This window comes from Nuphar pumila, chromosome 4, assembly GCF_984573655.1.
Source record: "Nuphar pumila chromosome 4, dmNupPumi1.hap1.1, whole genome shotgun sequence".
Taxonomy (NCBI): domain Eukaryota; kingdom Viridiplantae; phylum Streptophyta; class Magnoliopsida; order Nymphaeales; family Nymphaeaceae; genus Nuphar; species Nuphar pumila.
This window is the reverse complement of record NC_143252.1, coordinates 12,140,325-12,166,751: the sequence shown is the minus strand read 5'-3', so window position 1 is coordinate 12,166,751 and position 26,427 is coordinate 12,140,325. Positions and strand designations below refer to the sequence as shown.

Genomic DNA, 26,427 nt, shown 5'->3' with positions numbered 1-26,427 from the left:
AGTTTAGGCTTTTAGCTCCCCTTATCAGGCCCCAAAGGGGTTTGACGTTGTGGGATGGGGCCAAGGCTGCCAGGCCGGTGTTCTAGGTTCAAATCCCATTGGCATCACTCAATGTTCAAGTCTAAGCATGGCGACTCTCTCTCGGGGCAAGGGGTAAGCCCACGGAGTTCTATCAACCCTGTAATAGGCTTTACAAGTTGGTTTTCTAAATTTGAAGTTCGATTTTCAACATAACTCCAATTCTTGTTAGTGCTTAGCAACTTAGTTTCTTAATTTTTTTTTGAGGAAAAACTTAGATTTTTTAATCTTGCAGTAAGCAATATATCTGCCCTAGCCGTATTAAATCATTCGATTCTTTATAATATTTAAAGCACGCATTTTAGTTGAAACCACAAGTTATAAAATGCTTAAGTATGTACCCAACAAAAAAAATCATAAATTAGACCTGATCCATGTATTGGATCCATATGTATCTAGGGATGGTAGTGGGGGGGTGGGGGGGGGGGGGGGGGGGGGGGCGAAGGCAGGGGACAAGGTCACCACCCCTACCCGTCTCAAAATTCTGCCCTTCATCCTTGCTTTCATCCCTGCATGGGTTTTGATTTTAACCTTCACCCCCACCTCCATCCTCGGTCTAAACGGGTGAGGCGGGGCAAGCCCCGGTTTCTTCCCGGTCCACTATCATCCCTAAAGGTATTTTAGTTATTTTACTAATAGAAATCGGGAACAAAGCGGAGCAGGGTGGAGAAACGGTAAGTTCATGTCCGCACGGGTTTTGATTTTAACCTCTATCTCCGCCTCCATCCCCATTTCATATCCTTCATCCCCGGTTCAAATGAGGCGAGGCTGAGCGGGCCACGGTTTTCCTGGGTCCACTGCCATCCTTACATGTATCCAACCAAGATTAATTTTATGCATGTATCTGCCTATTCAGATCTAGACTATGTCGAGCACCATAGATCAAAATGATTGCCACTATGGTTAAAGTAGCTAGCTATGTCACGCCGGATTAGAATTCAACTCCAAAGTTTGAAAATGGAATGCAAGGACACGATTTTTTTGTTTTTTTAATCAATAAAAAACCTATTTTAATATTTTAACATTAAAAATAGTTTTTATTGAAATACAACTAAAATATAATAAAATATTAATTTTAAAAAGATACTAAAATAATGTCATACATGTCAGTGTCCATGCCAGCTAGCATTTCAAATAAAACTTTAGGAAAAATTTCATTTATGGGCCAACTTTTTGCCCCTAATTCCAAATATGACCCTCACTTTTCTGAAATTTCAAATATGAGCCAAAATTGTCATGAAAACTGACCTCACCACAACAATTATCTTGAAATACATGATTCCTTTTTGGTATCCTCACTACAAGAAAATTGTTAATTAGCGACGGAAATTTGCGACGGATTTTTTCCGTCGCTAATTAGCGACAGATTAGCTAGAGATACAATCTGTCGCTAATTCGCGATGGATTAGCGAGGAAACAACTTTTATCGCTAATCTGTCGCTACTTAGCGACGGATTAGCGACTGCAATTTTTTGTCGCTAATTCTTATTACAAGAACACCATTTTAGCGATGGATTTAGAGAGGGAACTCTGTCGTCGCTAATTAGCGATGGCGTAGCGACAGAATATATTCCGCCGCTTTTTTGGTATTTTGATTTAAGACGGCTTAGCGACGGAATAATTTCGTCGCTAAATGTCGCGTAAATCCCTAATCCCATCCCTCTTTCTCTTTTTCCTGTTTCGCTGTCTTGCTCCCGCCCGCCGCCCTCTCCCGCCCGCCGCCTGTCGACTCTCGCCACCGCCCGGCCGCCGCCGCTCGCCAGCCGTCCACCGCTCGCCAGCTGCCGCTCCCCGTCAGCCTCCCGCCACCGCCCGGCGACGCGCAGGTAATCATTTGCATCTGCATTTTCTTCTTCTTCTTCTTCTTCTTCTTCTTCTTCTTCTTCTTCTTCTTCCTCCGATTCCTCATCTGCATTTTTACTTCCTCCGAAACTATCTTTTTATGATTATGTCTTCTTTTTCATTTTTTCCATGATGTTCAATGCTTCTTCTGACACCTCTTGTACGAGAACAACTTTCAAAGCTTGTTCTTTGAGCAGAGATAAGCAAACTGTTATGAGCGATTTCCTTCATTTCTGTTATTTTTTGCATTTTGTTTTATGGTTTTCATGTGACATCTTTCTTACATTATCTCCCGCTATTTTTCTATATTTTTTTATTTATTTATGTTATGTCCATGATGATTATTTCTTCTTTTGACACCTCTTGTATGAAAACTATCTCTTGAAGTTGTTCCTTGAGCACATGCAAGCGACTATCTGACCTATTTTCTATAATCTTTTTGAGGTTTTAACCGAATTACCACTTTGTTTTCCAAGTGTTATTATTTGGAATATTTGTTTGGGCTAATGTTTGTTGGATGGGAAGATGTAACATCTTGTGCCATGTTTGTGTTAAGAAAAGGATTTTTGTCATTATTTTCCTTCTATTCAGTTTAATTTTCCTTTCCCTTTATTTCTTTTAATGATTGGGGAAACAAAGGGCATGATAGAAAAATATGAGTTTTAAAAGATTTTGATTGAGAAAATGGGAACAGAGAAATCCTAAAGAGAGTATATCATTATCCCATTTTTAATTGGTTGTGGTTTAGTTTATTGTATATTTTGCAAATGGTTTCTTAGTGTGTCTCTCTTTTTTATAATCTGTTAGGCAAGTGGTTGTTTAGTATTTCTCTGTACTGGTTTATGAAATTTTTGTTTTGTCACTTCTTGTATAAGAATGATCTTCTATAGATCGTCCGTTGAGCAGAGATAAACAATTTATGATCCATTTCCTATTTTTTCTTTGTTCTATTTTTCTTTGTTTAGTCTTTTTGCTTCCTTTGCATAAGTGTTTGTGTTTCCCTAATTAGTTTCAATATTCATTACAGTACATTACTTGCACACTTTATTTCATCTCATTTCATCATTAGATATATCATCAACAGTTTAGTTGTTTTTTGCATTGCATAAGTGTTTGTGTTTCCCTAATTAGCTTCAATATTCATTTTAACATAGTGTTTTTTGCAGATTTCTCAACGGAACTCGCTTGTGCCCCGCCACCCGTGGTAAGTAAGTGACAAAAACAATGCAAATCGGGTAAATACCATATAAGGATGTGTTTGTACAAACACATAAATGAAAGACCACGGGAGTCTTCGTATCAGAGAAGGCGAGAACGACAACGGTATGTATTAATTCTATTAATAATCATTACAATATATATGCAAGTTATCATAATGTTATCATTAATTATTAATGAATACTTTAAACATTATTTTGTAGGAGGCATATGAGCAACAGATGGTAGAGCGATATGGCGATGACGCTACTCAGCATCCATCATTTGATCCTACAGCATGGGTGACTGCAGCAGGTGAACCCAAAAAAGGTCGCGTGTTCGGGTTTGGGAGTAATATGAACACTTCACCAGTTATTGGTTCTTTCAGTTACGGCTCACCGACTTCTTGCGCCGACATAAGCTCTAAGCAGCCGACTATTCTTTCCGGTGATGATGTACGTCAGATCATTAATGAATCACTGGATAACTACTTTCAATACACTGTCGCCCTCTTTCTCCGAAATGAGATCAAGGCCGCTGTTCAGGATAGGGGATCTTCGATTCCAGGTCTCTCTCAGGTATAATCACATATTCAGTTTTTTGACTGCCTTAGAGCACATATGAGCATGCTATAATAACATATAGAGTTTTTTTATTGCATTAGAGCACATATGAGCATGCTATAATCACATATAAAGTTTTTTTGTCTGCCTTAGAGCACATATGAGCATGATAGAATCACATATAAAGTTTTTTTGACTGCATTAGAGCACATATGAGCATGATGGAATCACATATAAAGTTTTTTTTACTGCATTAGAACACATATGAGCATGTTATAATCACATATTCAGTTTTTTGACTGCCTAAGAACACATATGAGCATATTATAATCACATATTCAGTTTTTTGACTGCCTTAGCACACATATGAGCATGCTATAATAACATATAGAGTTTTTTTACTGCCTTAGAACACATATGAACATGTTATATATCATTTATGATAGAATCACATATAAAATTTTTGGCTTTGCCTGCCTTAGAGCACATATGAGCATGCTATATTCACATATTCAATTTTTTTACTGCCTTAGCACACATACGAGCATGATCGAATCACATATATAGTTTTTTGTCTGCCTTAAAGCACATCTGAGCATGGTAGAATCACATATAGAGTTTTTTTAGATGCCTTAAAACACATATGAACATGCTATAATCACATATTCAATTTTTTGACTGCCTTAGCACACATATGAGCATGATAGAATCATATATATATATATATATATATATATATATATATATATATATATATATATATATATATATATATATATATATATATATATATATATATAACTTTTTGTCTGCCTTAGAGCACATATGAGCATGATAGAATCACATATAGAGTTTTTTTATTGCCTTAGATCACACATGAGCACATGATAGAATCACATATAGTGTGTAATTTATTTCATTATATTTTGTTTATCAATACTGACTGTTATTTTCTTGTGTAGGCTGCTAGCGATAATCAGGGTAGTGGAGCTGAAGGGACATATAAAGACAATGAACAAGAAGACGCACAAAATCTTGGCGATGATTAGAGGACTGTGTTGAAGAAGTTCTATTTTTTTTATTTTTCATAATTGTAATTGTTGAATTGTAAATAATTAAACTTCTTAATTTTAAGGTGGAACGATTAATTGTTGTAGATTCTTGTTATATGAATTTTTTTGTGTGGTTTGTTTTTTATTTACAGAAAATATAAATTGTACAGGAAATAGAAATTGTACAGTTCTCGGTATTTAATTTTCAAATAAATTTTTTTTATTTTTTTTCGTGTTTGCGACGGATTAGCGACGGAACCATCCGTCGCTATTCATATTAATCTAGCGACGGAATTAAATCCGTCGCCAAGCCGTGGTCGCCGTTTAGTACCGGCGGATTGACGACGGAATATAGCGCTCGTTATTCCGTCGCAATTAGCGACGGACCTAGCGACGGAATAATTCCGTCGCCAGTTAGCGTCGAAATATTCGCGATGTAAGCATACTGTCGCCTCGTTGTCGCTAATCCGTCGCTAACCATGTTAGCAACGGAATGTGATCGTCGCTAATCTACTGCTTTGTTGTAGTGCCTGTAATGTCCCTTGAAAATCGGATAAATACACATTGGTTGTATATAAAAACTAGATAATTGTCCGGACCATATGGCGGGTCCTATAAGATAACTTCAATGGTACAAAAAAAGAGTTTATCATATACATTTATCAAGATTGAAAGAAAAAATAATAAGAACCATATAGATATTGATAAATTTATAACATTATAATTTAAATCATATACCATCTCTGTGGCTTATTTCCCCATAATTCTGTCACACGTGCATTTGTGGAAGCAAACTGGTCAGAAGTTAGTCCAGTCGATATTGGATCTAATTTTTGAAAAGTTGGGTTTGGATTTGGTCTAAGTTCTATATCTGTTGTGATGTGAAGCTCTACAACATCGAATCCACTGAAAATGGGTACAATGGAGTTGTTTTCAATAGAAAAGGTAAATTGGATTTCACTCAATAATGACCATATTTGTATTTCCCATATGCAACATGGATTTAAATAGACCAGGCCCCTACCCATACCCGTCCTATTTGCTAATTGGGCCATTTAGGCCCAAGTCATGTCGAGCGAGCTTCAGTTGTACAAGTAGGCTTCTTCTGCCTTTGTAATATTTATTAGGATATGAAGAAAAAGTAAACAGTTCTGAACTCTTGATGATGAAGGTTACTATTGTAATTTCACTTGTAATTTAACCTGAACCAAGTGTCACAAATAAGTAATAAATGTAGGTCCTTGTTTGACAATTTCCGGGAAAACATAGGTTCATATTTAGAATTTCAGAAACGTGAGTCCTATATTTAAAATTAAGGGCAAAGGTTGGCCCCTAAATGGAATTTTCTCAAGTTTTTATGATGAACCAGCATTAAATTAGGGGTGGCAATCGGGTCGGGTTGGCCGGTTGGCGTGTCGGGTCGGTGGGTCAGCATACCTCAACACGAACCCGACCCATTTATTAAACGGGTCGGCTGTGGCAAACACAAACCCGACCCATTTATTAAACGGGTAACCCGACATGACATGGTTAACCTGTTTAATAAACGGGTCCGGTTCGGTAAACATGTTGGCAGGTTAGCAGGCGGGACAGGTTGGCGGGTCGGGTTCGGGTAAACGGGTTGGCGAGTCGGGTTCGAGTAAACGGGTAAACGAGTTGGCGGGTCGGGTCGGGTAAACGGGCGGGTTGATGGGTCAGGTTCGGGTAAACGAGTTGACCCGCCCTTCTAACCCGTCTATTAAACGGGTCAGCCCGCCTAACCCATTTATTAAGCGGGTCGGCCGGGTTGGCATACCCCTAACACGAACCCGACCCGTTTAATAAACGGGTTAGGTGGGTCAACCCGTTTACAACACGAACCGTTTAAGCCAAACCCTAACCCGCCTAAGAAGCGCCGGTCGTGTCAGATTTGGTCACCCCTACATTAAATAGTGTGATTAGTCGAAACCATACTATAGATAATCATATTATCATGGAGCAGGCAAATGAAACACAGTGCTTAAGTACGAAAGGCAAAATGTTAGAAGCTCAAAAAAGGTGTGATCCAGGCTCCGTCTAACACTCCAAACACAAACACGAGGATCCTTACCAGTTTCCAGAGCAAGCTTATTAGTATTTGTACGCATGGATTTGGATCCAGATCCAACTGGCCATGAACAATTTAACCCTACGTTATATTAGCCTTTTCCTCCCAAACCTGCACACAAAATGAGGTGCAATTTTATTAGAATCCAGCTTTAAAAAAATGCCCCAACAGGCCCATGAGAGCTCACTGATCATCTGGCAGGAGTGGCTCATGAAAGTCACCAAGATGAAGAGATGTCATATACGTGGTCCAAGTCGGCTCCACGGGCCTGAGCTATTTAATTTTTAATATATCAAAAAATAAAAAAATATTTAATTGCATGATAACTTGGTAACTATTATTATTTACCTAATTAATTACATTAATTTTATGAAAGCTAGAAATATAATTAATTGGGTACATGAAAACTTTTTAATTATTTATTATTACCTAATTAGTTGCACTAATTAGTTGGATTTGGGCCGATCCCGTTTCACATTGGTCCAATGGACGGATCATGGGCTGCTGCCCGATGCCCACCCCTACTTAGATGTGGTTGATCCCATAAGTACCTACACCTATTATGTCTTAGTGACGCCACTGAACAATTGTAGACAGTGACATCCACAGTCATTATTTTAGTATTTTAAATAAATTTTAGAATTATTTTAAAATTACGTTTTAATATTAAAATGTGAAAAAGATAGTTTTATACTGATTAAGTTGCACAGTGAAAACATTACCAGACGCATGTAGAAAGAATCCCAAGAAAAAAGAAAGAGAATGAAGAAGACAGATTATTCAAACCACACAGAAAATGATGTCACAGAATTCATACAACAAAACCAAAAGAATTGATATCTAAGTAGGGTCAAGTGACAGGTGATGTCAAGAACGATGGCCAGTCCAATCTTTGAATTAAATTGAGACTTGGCATTTTCACAGAGAAAAGCTTTCCTGCATCACTCATCATTGCTTCACTATCAACAAATTTGTGTGGCCATTTCTTGGAAATTAACTCAAACCAGTAATTAGCCTCAAAATATATATATATATATATATTTTACTCGAAGAAACTGCCCCAGACGCAGAGACCTAGCCGCACTGACTCAGCCTGCCGTAGTTACTGTCACTGTCCATGTCAGCGTAAAACTCCCAGGGCTTACCCCTCTACCCCCAAGCTTTGGCTTACGGAGGAGGGTGACACCCATGAGATCTGAACCTAGACCGCTCATCAAACCCCTTGGGTCTAATTTGCCCCAATGTTAATAACAACATTATGAATGACACAAAGATCACCATGATGATGAAACGGTGATGTTCACTTCCTACCACCTTTTGGAGTGTGGTGCAGCCCATGATGATGAAACGGTGATGTTCACTTCCTACCCTTGTATGCTTAACAAGCTTATCCAATGAAAGATATAAGCAAGCATGCTTAAGTGGCTGAAAAAAATGTCAAACATGATCAATTCACAACCCAAAAGATGACGATTATAATGTTGGGAGGCCTGCGTACAGAAACATCGAATACATATGCTGTTGAAGAGCATACCTGAGGCTGCCATCGAACTACCGGATGATGGCTGCTTCAACCACCAGCCATCATCCGGTAGTTCGATGGCAGCCTCAGGTATGCTCTCCAACAACATTTGTATTCGATGTTTTTGTGCGCAGACCCCCCCAACAATGGGTTATGGGCCCATGATGAGCTCAGGCCTTAGGTCGACGGTCACGTCATCTGTATGTGGAATTTGGGTAGGCTATTGCCATGAATCTTTCATCATTTTCATGACAGCCTACCCCTTTAAATAATGGAAAAGAAGCAGTTATGTACGTAACTTCCACCCACTATCTCCTCGTTATGTGGCCCACTAATGGTGTCAAATCGGGTCACCTAAATGGGTTGGACCCACATCTGTTATGTTTAACATTCTTCCACTTGACCCATTGACACCAAAAGTGTACTAAATCAAGGTTTAAATTGTTATCTTGATTTAATTCTTTATGTGGGTTCACATGTCATCCTTTATCACAAGAATGAATCATATGAGTTATGAAGATGAATACTCCTTTATGAAATATCATATTCTCATATACTACATTATAATTCACCTTTAGTGCTTAAGCATGTTGAAATTACCTTTATGAATAGGTTGGTCTGTTACCTATTTTTCTATTGGTCCTTTAATATTATTATTCTGCTATTTTCTCTAACCCATATAAGATATCTTTTATGCAAAATTAACAATTTACAAATTCATAGAGAATCAAATTCACATACACAAATGTGATCACATAATGTATTGTCATACATAAGAAAGAATAAAAAAGACTCATCCCCTTTACATGTTGGGAATACAATCTCGGTGCTAGTCCTTTAGTAAAGGGATCTGAGTCATTTCTTTCATCCCAATTGTATCAATACATACCAGATGATTCTCAGTCTATTCTTTAACAATAAAATATTTTAACTCCATGTGTCGACACGACGTTGAGCTTTTGTTGTTATTTGAAAAGGACACGACTACTTCATTATCACAAAAGATCTTTAGTGGTCTCTCAATAGAGTCCATTATACCAAGACCCATAATGAAGTTTTTTATCCAAATAGCCTGAGATAAAATCTCGTATAAAATCAATAATTTTTGGCCCAATAAATTTCAGAAATTCTTTCATTGTCCGGCAGTGAAAGATGACACCTCAAATATTCTGAGCCACTCACGATTACAAAACAATAGTCTAAGATTATTCGAATACTCTCAATTCTCATGGACATTCTTTCACTACAAGAAAATTGTGGATTAGCGACGACCTCTATCCATCGCTAAGCCATCGCTAAACAGTTTAGTGACGGCTTAGCAACGGATTAACGATGGATAGAGGCCATCGCGAATTTTTGCTCGCTAATTGGCGAAAAACTTATCTGCCGTTAATTCCGTCATAAATTTGCGACAAATTAGCAACGGACATTATCCGTCGCTAATTTGTCGCTAAATTTTAAAAATAAAAAATAAAAAAATTGATCCTTGTCGGGCGGTATTCCGACAACAATAAGTCAGACTTATACTGCACCCGACAGGCATTGCACAGAACGATCGCTCTGCCTCATCGCCGGACTTGTATCGTCCTCCGTGAACAGGTGCTCTCCAGCATCGCCGTACTCCGTGAACCGGCGTCGCCGTCCTCCACCAATCGCTCAGCCTCATCGCCATCCTCCGTGAAACAGCGTCCTCCGAAGTCGTCGTCGTCCTCCGTCGTCGCCATCGCCGTCCTTCGGCGTCGCCGTCCTCCGTGAAAATGCGTCCTCCGAAGTCATCGTCGTCCTCCGTGAAAATGCATCCTCCGAAGTCATCATCGTCCTCCGACGTCGTCGTCCTCCGTGAAACTGCGTCCTCCGAAGTCGTCGCCATCCTCCGTCGTCGCCGCCCTCCATCGTCGCCGCCCTCCATGAAACTGCGTCCTCTAAAGTCGTCGTCGTCCTCCGTCGTCGCCGCCCTCCATGAAACTGTGTCCTCTGAAGTCGTCGCCATCCTCTGTCGTCGCCGTCCGCCGGCATCGTCGTCCTCCGTGAAACTGCCTCGTCGTCGTCATGCTCTCCAGCGCGCTCTTCGACGGGGAGAGAGCGGTTTAAATCATGCGCGATCGATTTAAATTTCGAACGGGGAGAGAGGGAAAATTTCACGCTCGGTTTAAATCGAAAATTAGTGAGGGATTTAGCGAGGAAATTTTTCCGTCGCTAATTAGCGACGGATTAGCGATGGAAAAATTCCCTCGCTAAAATGGTTTTCTTGTATTGAGAATTAGCGATGAAAAATTATTGTCGTTAATCTGTCGCTAATTAGCGACGAATTAGTGATGAAACAACTTTCATCGCTAATCCGTCGCTAATTAGCGACGGATTCATGAATAAAGTTTTCTCTAGCTAATCTGTCGCTAATTTGCGACAGAAAAAATCCGTCGCAAATTTCCATCGCTAATTAACAATTTTCTTGTAGTGTTTTAAGTGCTCTCACTTCTCATAGACAACCTTCAAAACAGTTGTTCTATTCTCCGTATGAGTGGGAGATAATAGCTTTATACGATATTCATATTGAAAAGGTAAATATGAGACCCCTTATTATTCACCTTTTCTGAGACGAGAACAATTGAGCCATTATCGTTTCACTTTGGTGGAAATAACAATACTCATAGTTGCTTTGTCTCTTCAATTCTCAAAGAATTGACTTCAGTTGGTGAAACTAGCAGATCATGTAACGAGAGTCAATGCAGCATTTTATATTTGGGTATGAATATGCTTCATGGGCTAGAAAACACATCTACTATAACACCCTGTTTGAATTTGGAACACAACGACCTACCTTTGGATAGAATCGATATTTCATAAACTCACACACAATCATAATAACAAATCTTAATAGAGTCTAAAGAATTCTTAATCAACACGACTCAGATTACTTTGGTGATAACATGAATCGGTCAATCAAGATATTTTACCAAAAATATATTGGTATTATGGAGCATGTCCATGAACACATCTTAATGCATGTATATTAATTCATGACAAAAATACAAGTTCATGCTTCAAGTAATATGCATAAACTAATTATCATGAATTTGATCATAATTCATGCTTAATGCTTAAAACCATCAGGCATAACTTAACCAACATGAAACACATAAATTAATATGCATAAGTCATGCTTTTCATACGATAAACACTTTATAAAAGCATGAAAAATAACAAAAGCAAGCTCATATGGGTAAAATCTGGAGTCCTCAAGCAGAAAACGGTTTGAAAACACTCTAAACCGGTCTGAAACGGTCCTGAACCTATCATCAAAGGGTTCAAACCGGTTTTGAACCTTATGAACCGGTGTCAAATATGAACAAAAGTTCATAGAACCCTATAACCGTATGCCAAAATCTATGTATTTTTATATATTTATGAAACGATGGTCTTATCATCTCAGAACCGTTCAAAAACTGCTCCAAACCGGTCTAAAAAATGACCGTATCGGTCCCTGGTCCGATTCAGTTTCAAATAGTGCATGAACCCTTACTGGATTCGACCATTACGTGAAGTGATTCAATTTTTGGCTGCCTAAAGTGAATCGATTTTTTATCAATTCTAGGGAAGGCAGTGGACCCGGGCAGAGGATAAGGTCTCCACCCCCGTCCCATCTCAAAATCCTGGCCTCCATCTCTGCTTTCATCCGAGGCATGGGTTGTGATTTTAACCTCCATCCCTGTTTCATGCCCTCCATCGCCGGTTCAAACTGGGCGAGACTCCATTTTCCCTCGGTCCATTGCCATTCTTAAAGAAGGATTAGGAATAGGGGGGGCGGGGCAAGGCGAGGATCTGAGACAAGCATAAGTCCATACCCACCTCAATCCTCGCAGGAGTTTTGATTTTAGCCTCCATCCCCGTTTCATGTCCTCCATCCCGCTCCAAACGGGGCTGAGGGGCCGTTTCCCCAGGTCCACTGCCATCCCTAGTCCATTCCATTGCTTTGATTCGGATAACACTGGTGACAATGATAGTAGTAATTTAAAAGCTGCATAAAGAATCTTACATCGATAGAACCAATATTGTCAGCATTGGTATTGGACTTGAATTGATTTTCTAAATGATTCAGAGAATCAGCCGATTGGGATGTTGAAGTAATTTGAGTTGAATCAGCCGATTCGGACGTTGAAGCAATTTGAGTTGAATCAGCCATTTTTATTTTCAATATAAAAAACTAAAAAATAAGAAAATATTATTAAAAATATTTAAACATTTTTAAAATATTAAAATTTAGAAATCAGCTGCGAGTTTAATCCAATGTTGTTAAAAAAAACTAGGTGAATCGGTTTCTTAAAAAAAACTAGGAATCGAATTGAATAATCTGTGAATCGACAACTTTTTACCAACAGATGACACGTGTCATTAAACGATAAAAATATTAAAAATATACTAAACAACTTTTAACCCCTTAAAATATTAAAAAATGACTTGATATGACACGTGAATCGCCCCCTTTTGAATCGGCTAAGGGCTGATTCAGACTGGTTTTTAACAACATTAGTCGAATCGGTTTTGGACTGAGAGAATACGAATCGGCCTGAATCACAACAACAATACCGACCACACTGCAAAGAACTATACTGCAAAATGGAGTTGCCGTCAAGGATCAAGGAAAAAGTGGAGAAAATTTTGGGGTTATTTTAGAGATTTTCTCCTGACCTAAAAAATTGCGAATGATGTATCGGGAGTAGGGGTTTCAACGGGTCGGGTTTGGTTTGGACCCAGGTGGAACCAAACTTGGACTCGGTTTTCGGGTATGATATCGGGTTCAGACCCAGGTCTAATCCGATCCACTATAAGAAAAACCATACTCAGACCCGATAAAAACTATATGAACCAGACCTGAACCATACCCGATAAAACCATATTTTTTTATCATTTTTACATTGAAAATTTGTGGGTCTTAATCGAAACCGGGATTGGGTCTTTGGTATGGTATAAAATTTCACAAACTATACCCAGATCCATGTATTAATCGGGCCTTTGGGTCTGGACCCAGGTCTTATTATTTATCATCATACCCGAACCCTATAGGGTTTGGTTCAGGTCAGTTCTGGGTAAACCCGACCCGTTTGACAACCCTAATCGGAAGGGACTTGTTACCCCTTAACCAAATTTTCAGCACTTTGGTTTGTCATAGAAGAAGAATTTAATGGAGCAGAGCAAACTCACAGATGACCCACCAAGGGCCTAACTGGGCTTTTTATACGTGATAAAAACTTGCGCCCAAGTTATTCATGTGTTTTGCATCTTCTGGTGTAGATTGTTTATTAGAATAACTTTTCTTTGTTTTGTTTTTTTAAAGAATTAATGTACATCAACATTAACATTAAGGGGCACGTTTGGAAGAGAGAGAAACTCTTGTAGAAAAAAAAAATTGCCTATGAGAGTCTTTGACGTGAGAAGTTTTTCAAAAAAAGTTTATCTTGTTTGTGTAGCATGAGAAAAATAAAGTGAGAGAGAGGAGGAGGGTGGTGCTGATGGTGGTGGGTGATGGTGGTGGTGGTGGTGGTGAGATGTGGTGAGATGGGTGGTGGAGAGCGTAAAAATAAATTTTCTTTTGGTTGGAAATGTTCTTCCACTTCTCTCGTATGGAGGAATGTTTTTTTATCAAAAAGTGTACTTTTTAGAAAAACTCACTCAGATCTCTCATTTGGAGGGGTAAAAAATCCGTACGGATTTTTCATTTTGCATCACTTTTCATGCATCTTTCTCGCTGAAGCAAGAAAAATTCTTGTAAGAAAATAAAATTTTGCCTATGAGAAATTTTGATAAAAGATAATTTTTCTAAATAAGAAATTTTTACTTGTCTGTATAGCATGAAAAACATAAAAGGAAAAATATTAAAAAAATAAAGGAAAAAGAAGAAGAAGAGGAATTGGTGGTGGTGGTGGTGGTGGTGGTGGTGATCGTCACGTAGAAGTCGACCCCCTCGTAGAGGGAATCAATCTCGATGGTGGTCTGCATCGTGAAGGAGAGCACTCACGAGCCTTCTTGAGATGTCGGAGCTCGCAAGCGTTGTTATTGATGTCCTTCTTGTGCTTGTGCGTGTGCCAAAACTCCTAGAAAAAGTGGTTGAGCGAGATGTCGAAGGTGCCACCGTTGAGGTTGAAGACAAGTATGTTCTTCTCACCAGTGCGGGATGCCTTCTTGTCGAGGTTGTAGGGGATGGCAGCAGTCATGGGCTCTCATTGATCATCTGGATAACGTTTAGCCCCGCCATGGTGCTTGCCTCCTTGGTTGCCTAGCGCTGCGAGTCATTGAAGTAGGCCGGAACTGTGATGATGACATCCTTGACGGGGATGCTCAAGAAGGCCTCAACGATCTCCCTCATCTTGTCGAGCACCATGGCAGAGATTTCCTTGAGAGAGATGGTAAGTTGGTGGTGAGACAAATTTGTCAAAATCATGTTGAAAATCTTGTCGTGAACTTTGATGGGTGGAAGTGATGGTAGTGGTGGTGCTAAGATGGATGGTGGTGGTGGTGAGATGGGTAGTAGAGAGTATAAATCACTAATTTCTTTTGGTAAAAAACATTCTTTCACCTTTAGGAAGAATGTTTCCTATCAAAAAGTGTGTTTTTAGAAAAAATCTCTCAGAGCGAGTCTCTTTTGTTTGGAAGGATAAAAAACCGTACTGTTTTTCCACCTCGTATCACTTTTCTTATATGTTTTTTTTACTTTCAAACGTGCCCTAAGAAAAATAAAAGATACAATCGATGAAGGGTAATGAGGTATCACGAGAGGGTGTTGTGTGTTCTCCCCCGAAGACAAATTTGCGTGTTTCGGTGTGTACGGAGGAATATCTTGGGACCCACGATAATTCATATGCCAATGTTACCTATGACGATTTTATAATAAAATAACATATAAAAAAGGTAGATATGCGTTTGACAGAAATGTCCTTCCATAAAATAGATATCTGTTTGACGAAAATGTCCTCCCGTAAATAGCTTTGCACATTCCCGTGACTCTTATCATTGCCTTGGTTTTTAACTTGTGTTACAATATAGTGTTGCCTTCTCGTTCCTGCCTTGTGTTACAAAACATTTTCAGGTTCGTTCCTACATCGTAAAAGAGATTTATCATGTAGCCCATTGGCTCCTTCAAGGGGACACTGCCTGAGCTGAAATTTGTGAAGCATATTCTCAAGAGTGCACCATTGCTAGTCTCTAAGAATCATCCTCAGTCCTAGGAAAATGGTGCAGTGGGCTGCCATTACTAATGAGCTCGTTTGCTTGGAGAGGATGTATCCTTACCTATACATGGAATCTCTCTGCAGCAGAAAATGAACTCGACGATGAACGATATGGATGCTTTGGTGATTTCTTATGTAAAAATGAGAGTCTCTAAAATATAGATATATGTTTGATGGAAATGTCCTCCCATAAATAGCTTTTCACATTCCCGCAAGTATACGTTCTAAATCACCTTTTGACAAAGCACCAAGAGCTCCATTTGATGACGGACCCTTTGCCATCTTTTGCTGTCACCGGAGCACCCTTTATCGTCGTCTGTTGCTGTCGGAGCACCTTTTACCATCGTCTATTGTTCTGGGACCACCCTTTGTCGTTGTCTACTCGTGAGAAATATTTAAACTACCAGAGGAATCGACATTCTATCTATTGTTTATCATGATACCAGGGTACAAGCATTGAACTGAGTGGACAGAGAATAGCGATTTACAACAGAGATAATGGTAATAGCGTCGATCTGAATCTGTTGTAAATCACTACTCTCTGATCTGATCTCTATTGTAAATCGTTACTCTCTGATCTGATCTCGGTTGTAAATCGCTACTCTCTGATCTGATTTTTACTGTAAATCGATAGTCTCTGATCTAATTTCTATTATAAATCACTACTGTTTGATCTGATTTCTACTGTAAATCGCTATTCTCTGATCTAATTTCTACTATAAATCACTACTCATTGATCTGATTTCTACTGTAAATCGCTACTCTCTGATTTAATCTCTGTTATAAATCGTTGCTCTCTGTCTACTCAGTTCGACGCTACCACTATTATTTCTGTTGTAAATCACTATTCTCTATTTACTCAGTTTGACGCTTGCACCCTGGTATCATGATGAACAATAGACAGAATGTTGATTCCTATGATAGTTCAACTATTTTTCACGAGCAGACAACGACAAAGGATGCTCCAACGATAATAGATGACGACAAATAGTGCTCTGATGGCAGCAAAAGACGACAAAGGGTGCTCCGGCTGCTGCAGACGACGACAAAGGGTGCGTCGTCAAAGAAAACTTCTGTTACAGCAGATGGTGCATTGTTAAAGGGTGACCGAGAACGTTTAGGGAAAAATATTGCGAGAAGCTCCTATTATAAAAGAGAAGTTTACTGCTTAGGGCGAAAATAGAACGTTTAGACTTTAAAGAGTTATGATCATCCTCCATTTTCTGGATGGAAGACATTTTTGTCATTTTCTAGAATCATCGTTTCATGACGAGAATGACGAGAAAAGGTACTTAAGTCTTTACAACCACACCAGACTCCGATGCTAACTGATGCCGACACACACGGGGATACAAGCCCCCACGTGCTTATATATGTGGCACCCATTCAGACCCCCAAAGATGCACCTACATGTTGATGGGGGGGGGACATATAACCTGCTTCGAGGTATCACCCTCCAAAAGGAAAATGTGTATCTGGCTCAAGGGCCCAAAACACTGCAGGCCCCGTAAAAACACACACGCAAAAAAATAAAATCAGCCTACTCTACAACTACCAATCCATAACATGTCTGAGTTTGCAAGGCCACTTCCTGCACTTTGTTGTCTTTCCTTCTAGAAAGCTGATATAGTACAGGAAATTTGTCCTTTAAAATTTGATCTTGAAGCTTCCCATCCCTAACCTTGATCTTAACTCCCAGTTTGAGCTAATCAATTGCTTTTATCCATCACTTCCATATACCTGAACCCCTCCTCCATCTATAGTCTTGGGACAATTCCCATGGCCAGCTCCCCACATTATACTTCTCCTTGATGACATCCGTGAGCATGCTATTTTCCTTCCAAATACGTCAAAGCCACTTAAGTAGCCATGCGATGTTGAAAAACTAAGCATCTTTGATGCTAAGGTCGCCCACCTCAATGGGTTGTGCAACCGATAGCAGATTAGGTGATCTGTGAAATTACTTTATGAAAGTGATTCGACATCTTCACCCTGATAAGATTCAGACTCCTGATCCAAATCCAGAGAGAGTCCAACAGTTAAGGACTTAAGAAAATTTATAGAGTCCAGCAGTTAAGGACTCACCTTGATGAAGTCTCGCATTTGAGAGCTCAAGTTGATCGGTATAAAGTCTGTCTCGTCCTCGTCCAAGAAGAGATCAAATGATGTCAAGATTCAATGTATAACTAAGAAGAAGAGATCAAATGAGAAGGTGATCGAGTTCAAGAGAGAAATAAGGGGTGACACTAATCCTGGAGACCCAATGAGTCTCATCCAGAACTGATTCATTGTTCTTGAATGTATGTTTAAGAGTTCAGTTGTTTGTTGATGTAGAACTCCTAAACTAATTCTGACTATAAATAATAGAAAGCTTCACTCAACGATTATGAGTGGAGTTACCGTTAGCCCGTGGATATAGGTGACATCTTCACATAACCATGTTAAGTTCTATTTTTTTTTTTTAGTGTTATTTTTCTTTATGGTATCGGAGCAGGCTTAACCTGGGTGAGAAAAAAAAATATATTTTTGCTTCAGTGGCCGCCTCTTCTGTTGAGAGTTTTTCGAAAATTCCTTATCCCTACAACCTGAATGTAGCAAATTTTGCTACGATTAAGTTGAGCCAATCTATTTTTCTGCTATAGAAAATCCAGCTTCTTGGTTTGATAGAGAGCTAAGACATGAGCAGTCTCATCTATAGAAAAAGTCCTGCTCTGGGCTCCCACCATAGATAGAACACAATCAAATTTTGAATTTATGACTTGGCGCAAGTTGGACCAGCTGCTGTGAGGGTGAATCATTGGTACGCTCTTTGAAAAAGTGATTGCACTAGCCGTCGGCCTTGAAACGTCCAAGGAAGTCTAAAACACACTGGTAAAGTCCTGCCCATGTCTCCAAAGAATGTGAATTCCTTTTTATTCAGAAACTTTAAGCTTATGTGATGAACTTGCTGCCATAGGTAAGCCAATTGAGGATAGATCAAACTAAGATTTTTTTGGTTACTTAATGGTCTTGGCCCTGAGCACGATTCTTTTGTTACTATGACGCTGAAATCTGCAAGGGCGTGAAACTATGAGATCCATGCAATTTGAAGAAATCAATCAAAATGTAGACTTCATTGGTAAAAAAGCTAACAATCAATGATTTTAAAAAATAGTAGTTCAAGTCAAAAGGACGTGGCTTCACTCAAGCCAGTCAATCAGGCAGAAGGATGCCTCAAAGTCAGAGAACCAAAATCCAAATCAAGCAAGGAAAAACATAGGTCAAGAAAAGGAAAAGGGAGTTTTTCGTCGGATTTGTCACAAACTTAATTATAGTGCTCTTAACTATTGGCATAGGTTCAAGATGTTCAAGTGTTGGCAGCTATGAAACTTGCATATAGTCAGGACCAAACCTAGTTTCTAAATACACGAGTCACATCCCATATCACTGTTGACTCAGGTAATTTCGAATCTATTCTAAGTATTGTGGGTCGAAAAAAATTATGGTTGGTAGTGGTGCCAAACTTGATATTACTCATATTGGCTCAGCTAAAGTTGGTGATAGAACACAACCACTAAAACTTGATAATGTTTTAGTGGTTTTTGAAATCAAGAAAAATCTTATTTTCGTAATCAACTAACCTGTAACATGTCATGCATTTTTTAGTTAGCATCTGATAGTTTTGTGACTAAGGACAAGATGACGCACAAGGTGGTAGCAAAAGGGAGTAAAGTAGGCGATATTTGTAGCTTCGGTCAGTCTTTGAATAATAGAAAGGGTCTTGATGAGGTGCTCTTCTGTGTTGGGATGTATGGCATCAACGCTAATTGGTCACCCTCACTCCGTGGTAGTTGATTTTCTTGACTCAAATAAGTTTATTATAATAAATTCCAAGCCAAATAAAACTGATATTTGTCATAACTGTCAAATGGGAAAGATGTATCAACTTTCGTTTTTACCTTTTGATGAACATTGCAAAAAAGTCTTAGAACAATATGACACATTGGTGGAAGAAAAGAGGTTTGTTGAACGATAGGACTCATTAGCAAATCAAAGTACAAAGTACAAGAAGATATCTTCTTGTAATTCAACAAACCCCTTTTCTTTCACCAATGTGTTGTATCGATCAAGAAAACCCAAAAAACCAACCGTTGAAGTCAATAACCTTTTCAATGTAGCATTCATGCTTTCACTCCTTTATGTTGAAACCATATAAACACAAAATGATCACCACCATATGCTAAAGCCCATTTTTCTCTATTTTTGAAAGTCTTTGTCAACCAATCATTAGCTAAAAGATCACGCTTCTCTAACATTGTTTGTCATGAATGCAAAAAACTCACATCATCGTGAAATGCAAATATACAGTTGCCAAAATCGTTCTTAAAGCCAGGTTCACTATTGTATATCTGACCCAAGTGTTTAGCTGCATTTTGATACATATGCCACACACATAACCTATGATGTGTGTCTGGCCACACTTTTCTTAGTGCACTTGCAATTGCTTGATCCTCATATGTTAATATCACTTTTGGGCATCGCCTTCTCATAGCCCTTTGAAATGTTTCAAATACCCACTCAAAAGATTCAGTTGTCTGATCATACATTAATGCAACTCCAAACACAGTTGTTTGTTTGTGATGGTTTACACCAACAAAAAAATGCAAATGGCATGTGTTGATTGTTTACTTTGAATGTGGTGTCAAAACAAACAGTGTCCTCGAAACAATCAAAGTTTATTCTTGACTTTGCATATGCTCAAAAAAGTTTGTGATCATATCATCGCAGTCCAACTATGTTGAATTAAAAAATGATGGGTCAATTGTTGCTTTATATCTAAAATGTTGCATTACAGCTCCAGCTTCTCCAATTTCAAGATTGATTGACCGTTTTGTCCTCAAATAGTTTTTTAGATCCATTGGCAAAAAAGTTAGATTTCTAATTCCTCCAGCTTCTTTTCCTAAACACCTCATTGTCGCAGTAGGTGTTATGCTAGCACTATCAGCCACATATGCAAAAAGCTTATGAAGATTTTCCATTGTCTGATGAGACCTTAGGTTAGGGGCTTTCCTTGGAGTAGCGAGTGCATGGTTATGAGTAAGCTGAAAAGTAGACACAAAAAACTTTTCATTCTTCCTTTTTTTAACAATCAATTTTGCAGTACAACCACATTTTGTGTCTGCTCTCATCTTACTTTTGTTATCATCTTTCTTCTTTGCATTAAAGCCTTCTTTACTACATGTGAATTCCTTATTTGACACTATATCATACTTGTTCTTAGAAAAGTTTTGCATTCGAATACTGAAACCTTGATTTTTTGCATATAAATTATACAAATCATATGCACTCTCATCCTCATCAAACTCCATACCAATCTCTGGAATGCAATTACTTTCCATAAGTGTCTCTTTTGTGGATATATGCACATTTACTAATGTAGAAATCTCGCCTTTAGTGTAATAACTATTTTTTTGTGCATTAGGAGAAGCCATTATCTGAAAAGACATTTGTATTAGATACAATGTTATGCAGTGTTCTGATATAATTTTTGAAAAGAGAATGGACATCATTTCAAGGAAATTTCTCTAAAAATCAATATTGCATAACTCATTTAAAATCTTTGACAAATAAAACTAAAAAGGAGTCATCATTCATGACTGGGTTTGGATCTCAGATCCAGACCCAACTTGAGTTTATTTAGTCACATGTTCATTAATGGCCTATTGTAATTATGCTTGTTGTGTATTGGGTATTTTTGTACCCTAATATTTGTATCAGCCTATATATAATGATAAGCCAGATACTGTAGACCCTAATTTGGGATTTTTTGCAACCACCACGTTCTCTCTCTTCTTTATTCATTCTTGTGATTGAATGACAAAACCCATGATTTCTAACATGCCATCAGAGCAGAAGATCCAATCTTGAAGATCGTGTCCTTATGAGCCTCAAGCTGACTTTCTCGGTCTCTTTCTAAGGTATCTCTCAATCCGATTTCATCTATTCTCCATTTTATTCTCTTATTCTTAAACCCAATCTTAAATCTATTCAAGTTAACGTGTTTCCTTTCTTCTAAAATTTGAGTTTTGGATTTGTTCACATTGACTTTTTTCGTCTATTTCTTTTTTCTGCTTTTCTGTTCTTCTTTTCTCATTGTTGAACACGATCTTCCCCAATAACAGTTTCGATAATCACGCAAGATCACATTTGATCTTTGCGTGATTTCAAGAGTTGAAATCACGTCAATCTTGTTTTCTCATTGTTTTCAAATTAACGTCAGATCAGATTCTGATCTGAACGTGAACTCAGATCTATTTTTAATTGATTAATATTATCTTTGAATCTTTTTTGGATCAGATTCACCCTTTGAAACTTCTGTCTCTTTCCTTGCCATTTTGAAAATGAAAACACATTATTTTCAATAGCGTGCCTCTTATTGGTTAACTTCATTAAGAACAAATTTTATTGCATCGCCTGATTTTTTGCCTCAGATCTACATATCGTTATAAAAAAAGGGGCAAATCGCTATGCGATTTAAGGTGTTCTTCAACAATTGCTACGTGATTTGCAGTGTCCTTCAGCAAATCGCTACGCGGTTTTGACTCTTTCTTCCTTTTAGTTTTCTCTTGTTTCTTGTTTTCGCCTTCAATCCACTATGGATTCATTTTTCTCTTCTCAATACAGTCTTTCTTCCAACTTTCTTAGTCAATTTGTATCTGAGAAACTGAATAATTCTAATTTCTTAATCTGGAAGAGACAAATCATCCTATTCATAAGAAGTCAGGATCTTTCTGGACATCTGGATGACTCTATTCTTATTCCTCCAGAGTTCATATCACAAGAAGGAAAGAATGGGAAGGGTGACACTTCTATTACCTTTCTTAGAAATCCAGAGTACATATCTTGAATAAAGCAAAATCAGGCTTTGGTTGCCTGCATCACTTTCACTCTGTCACAAGAGGTACTTGTGGCAATCCCAGATGACTGCTCAGCCATACAGTTATGGCACCGACTTGTTCAGACGTATTCTCAAGTTTTTCAGGAAAGAGTTCTATTTTTAAAGAAAGAGTTTCAAATGTTGAGAAAGGATTCTATGGCTATCATGGAGTATTTCAACAAAATGAAGACTATCACAAATCAGTTAGCCATCATGGGTTGTGCGGTCAGTGACAAAGATATGGTGCAGTAAACTTTGAGCGGGTTGGGACTCAATTATCATATGATGGTTACTTTCTTATTGTGTTTACAAGACTTACCTACTTTTGAAGATCTTTGCGCTAAACTCTTACAGTATGAGATGACTTTGAAGGGATTCTCTGAAGATACTCGCACTCACATTGGAGCACAAGACGTTCTTGCCACATGAGTTACTTATGGTCGAGGACGTGGCAGGTATGAATCTCGGGAAAGAGGTGGTCAAGACAGGAACAGACAAGAAGCTCATGGAATATTGCCTACACCCAATATTCTTCTTAATTTGCAAAGGCAAAGGACAATTCCCACTTGCTTTTTATGTAACAAAAAGGAGCGCATCAAAGCTAATTGTTGGTTTAATCCTCAATATAGAGGAAAGCAATCAAAGGCAAGAAAGGGAACAGATAAATTGAAGAATATTGAAAAAGTCAAAGAGTTGTTATTATCTGCCTTGGCTGACTTGAATCTGCAACAAAATGATCAAGGCACTTGATATGTTGATTCTGGAGTAGCTACTCATGTTACTAGTGATACTGGTAAGCTCCTAAATCTTGTTCCTTATGTTGCTAGCAATAATATAGTTATTGGAGATGGATCTCATTACCATATTTCTCACATTGAAAACTTTGTTATCCCTATGTCCAACTCTTCACTTGCTCTTTCAAATGTCATTCATGCTCCTAATATCAAGGAAAATATTATTTCTGACTCTAAGCTTGTAGATGATATTAATGCTTCAGTTGAGTTTACTCCCTTTTCTGTTTGTGTCAAGGATCTTCACACGAGAAAATTGTTCGTTGAAGGAAAACGTCAAGGGAATATGTACGTGTTCCAAGAGAATCCTTCCACTTGTGTTCAGCTTGTTGCTCACATCTTCTTCAGTTCCTCCTGAGAGTATTTTTAATCTTTCTGAATGTATTGAGCCAAATCTTTGACATGGTTGTTTGGGTTATTGTAGTAGTTGTTTTGTTGAAAAGCTTGTTCCAAGCAGTCTTATTCGTAAGTCAAGTTTAAGTTTAAGTGTCAATGATAAAAAATGTTCTAGTTATCTTCAGTGTATGAGTCATGTTCTCCCTTTTCATTCTATTAATAAAAGAGCTTCAAGACCGTTTGAAATTATTTGTTCTGATGTTTGGGGTCCGACTCCAGTTCCTTTCATGTCTAGCATTCGATATTATCTCATCTTTGTTGATAGCTACTTTCGGTATACATGGATCTTCTTTATGAAATGTAAATCTGAAACCTTCAATTTATTTCAAAATTTTTATTCTTTTGTTCAAAAACAATTCTCTAATAATATCATTTGTTTTCAATGTGATAGAGGAGGTAAATTCTCTTCAAATGACTTTATTAATTTTCTCCAAAGTAATGGAATAAGTAGATGGGTGTTTTGCCCTCATACACCTCAACAGAATGGGATTGCTGAATGAAAGCATCGCCATATTGTCGAGAGTGTAATGAGCATGATGCATGATAGTAACCTTCCAGTTACTTTCTTGGCAGAGGCTTTCCATTCAACAGTCCATATCATAAACTGATTGTCCATGAATATCTTAGAAAACAAATCACCCTATTTTTATTTGCATGGCGTTTATTCAAGTTATCATGATTGGTGTGTATTCGAGTGTGTATGTTATATTCATGTTGACAGTTCAATACGGCACAAGTTTTAGGATAAGGCCTTGAAGTGCAAATTTGTGGGATACGCTGATGATTATAAAAGATACATATGTTATGATCCTGTGAGTAAGCATATCAAAATATTCAGGAATTTTGTATTTGATTAATTAAATTTTGACTACAATGCTAACACTTCTCCTGAAATTGAAGTTTAACACCCTTAGTTGAATTATGATCTCTTCTCTAGTGTTGATAATGTTTATTCTTCAGAATGTAATCAAAGAGATTAGGGAAACATGTCTGATGTTGCCCAAAAGACTCAGAACAGTGTGATTTCAGAACCACTCTTGGCTCCTGACAGGTATAAAGGCATTGTTTACTCTCGACGTGAGAAAGAGACGCTCCCCAACTCTGATCAGGAGATGAATTCTTCTTCTGTTGATTCCTCTGCTCCCAGAAGATCTACTCGCTCTCGACATCATATTGATAGGTGGGTTAGTTATGAGAATTTCTTGATGGATTTCCAACTCTTCTTAACCTCTTTAGGTAAGGAAGATCAACCCACAACATTTTATCAAGCAACAAATTCTAAGAGATGGATTAAAGCTATGAATGAAGAAATGGAGGCCCTTCATGAATGTGGCACTTGGGATATTGTTTCGAGACCACATGATCGGAATGTGGTTGGATTAAAGTGGGTGTATAAAATAAAGTATAAGCCGGATGGTACTATTGAGCGATATAAAGCTAGATTGGTTGCTAAGGGATTCACACAGGAGCAAGGACAAGACTACAATGAGACCTTCAGCTCGGTTGTGAAAATGAGAACTATTTGCATCATACTATCATTGGCTATTGAGCATCAATGGACTATCAGTCAACTGGATGTGAAAAATGCATTTCTTCATAGAACTCGAAAGGAAGAAGTGTACATGGAGTAGCCCACTGGGTACGCAGAAGAGAACTCCAAAGAATATGTGTGCAAGTTAAAGAGAGCTATATATGGTTTGAAGCAGGCATTTCGATCTTGGTTTGACAGTTTTTCTCTTGAAGTAGAGAAATATGGCTTTAATCAGTCTCTTCTTGATCATTCTCTTTTTATATTCAAATTCAAAGATACAGTTATCATGTTATTGATATATGTAGATGACATTATCATTACAGATAACTCCAATAAAAGCAAGTCAAGGAACTCTTGAACCATAGGTTCAAGATGAAGGATCTTGGTAAATTGCGATATTTTCTTAGAGTAGAAGTCAACGGGACTACTGAAGGCTTGACACTCACCCAACATAAGTCTACCATTGATGTTCTCAGCAAGGCAGGTGTGAAAGATTGCAAGTCTCTGAGCACACCCGGTGTACTTCATCAAAAACTCATCTCCCAAGATAAAGATTTGTATGAGGACCCTACGGGGTATCGTAGGATAGTAGGGATGCTTCAATGTCTCACATTCACTCGCCCTAATATTGTTTATTCAATCAATCAGGTATCTCAGTTTATGCATGAACCACATATTGGGCATATAAAAGTTGTTAAACGCATTCTTCGATATTTGAATGAAACTATTGGGGATGGTCTTCGGTACAAAAAGAGTATGAATGGGCATCAGATGCATGAACTTCTTGTTTACACAAATGCAAATTGGGCAGGAGATCCAGATGAGCGCATGTCAGTTTCAGGATACTATGTTTTCATTGGCATAAATCTTGTCTCATGGAGCATTAGAAAATAGAGGGCCATTGTCAGGTCTAGCACAGAAGCTGAATATAGATCAATGACAGCTGTTACAGTCAAAGTAACATGGATTAGACACATGTTGACAGAAGTAGGAGAATTCATATCTAAATGTATTCTCTTATGTGACAATCAGAGTGTCATCAATATGTCGTTTAATCCTATATACCACTGTTGTGCCAAGCATATTGAAATTAATCAACGTTTTGTAAGACAGAAGGTCGAAGAGAAGAAAATTGAACCTGAATTCGTTCGGATTGTTGATCAAGTTGTTGACTTGTTTAGAAAAGAGCTTATAAAAGATCGATTTTGGATGTTAGAAAGCAAGTTGTTC

At 38.2% G+C, this 26,427-nt stretch overlaps 2 non-coding genes across 2 annotated transcripts; both read left to right on the top strand.

Moving 5' to 3' along the window:
• Nucleotides 1–2,045: 2,045 nt before the first annotated feature.
• On the top strand, nucleotides 2,046–2,138 carry LOC149839391 (small nucleolar RNA snoR1). The gene has a single exon (XR_016431753.1). It is a non-coding gene; the product is annotated as a small nucleolar RNA snoR1 (small nucleolar RNA).
• Nucleotides 2,139–2,250: 112 nt separating this feature from the next.
• On the top strand, nucleotides 2,251–2,341 carry LOC149839390 (small nucleolar RNA snoR1). Its single transcript, XR_016431752.1, has one exon. It is a non-coding gene; the product is annotated as a small nucleolar RNA snoR1 (small nucleolar RNA).
• Nucleotides 2,342–26,427: the final 24,086 nt, after the last annotated feature.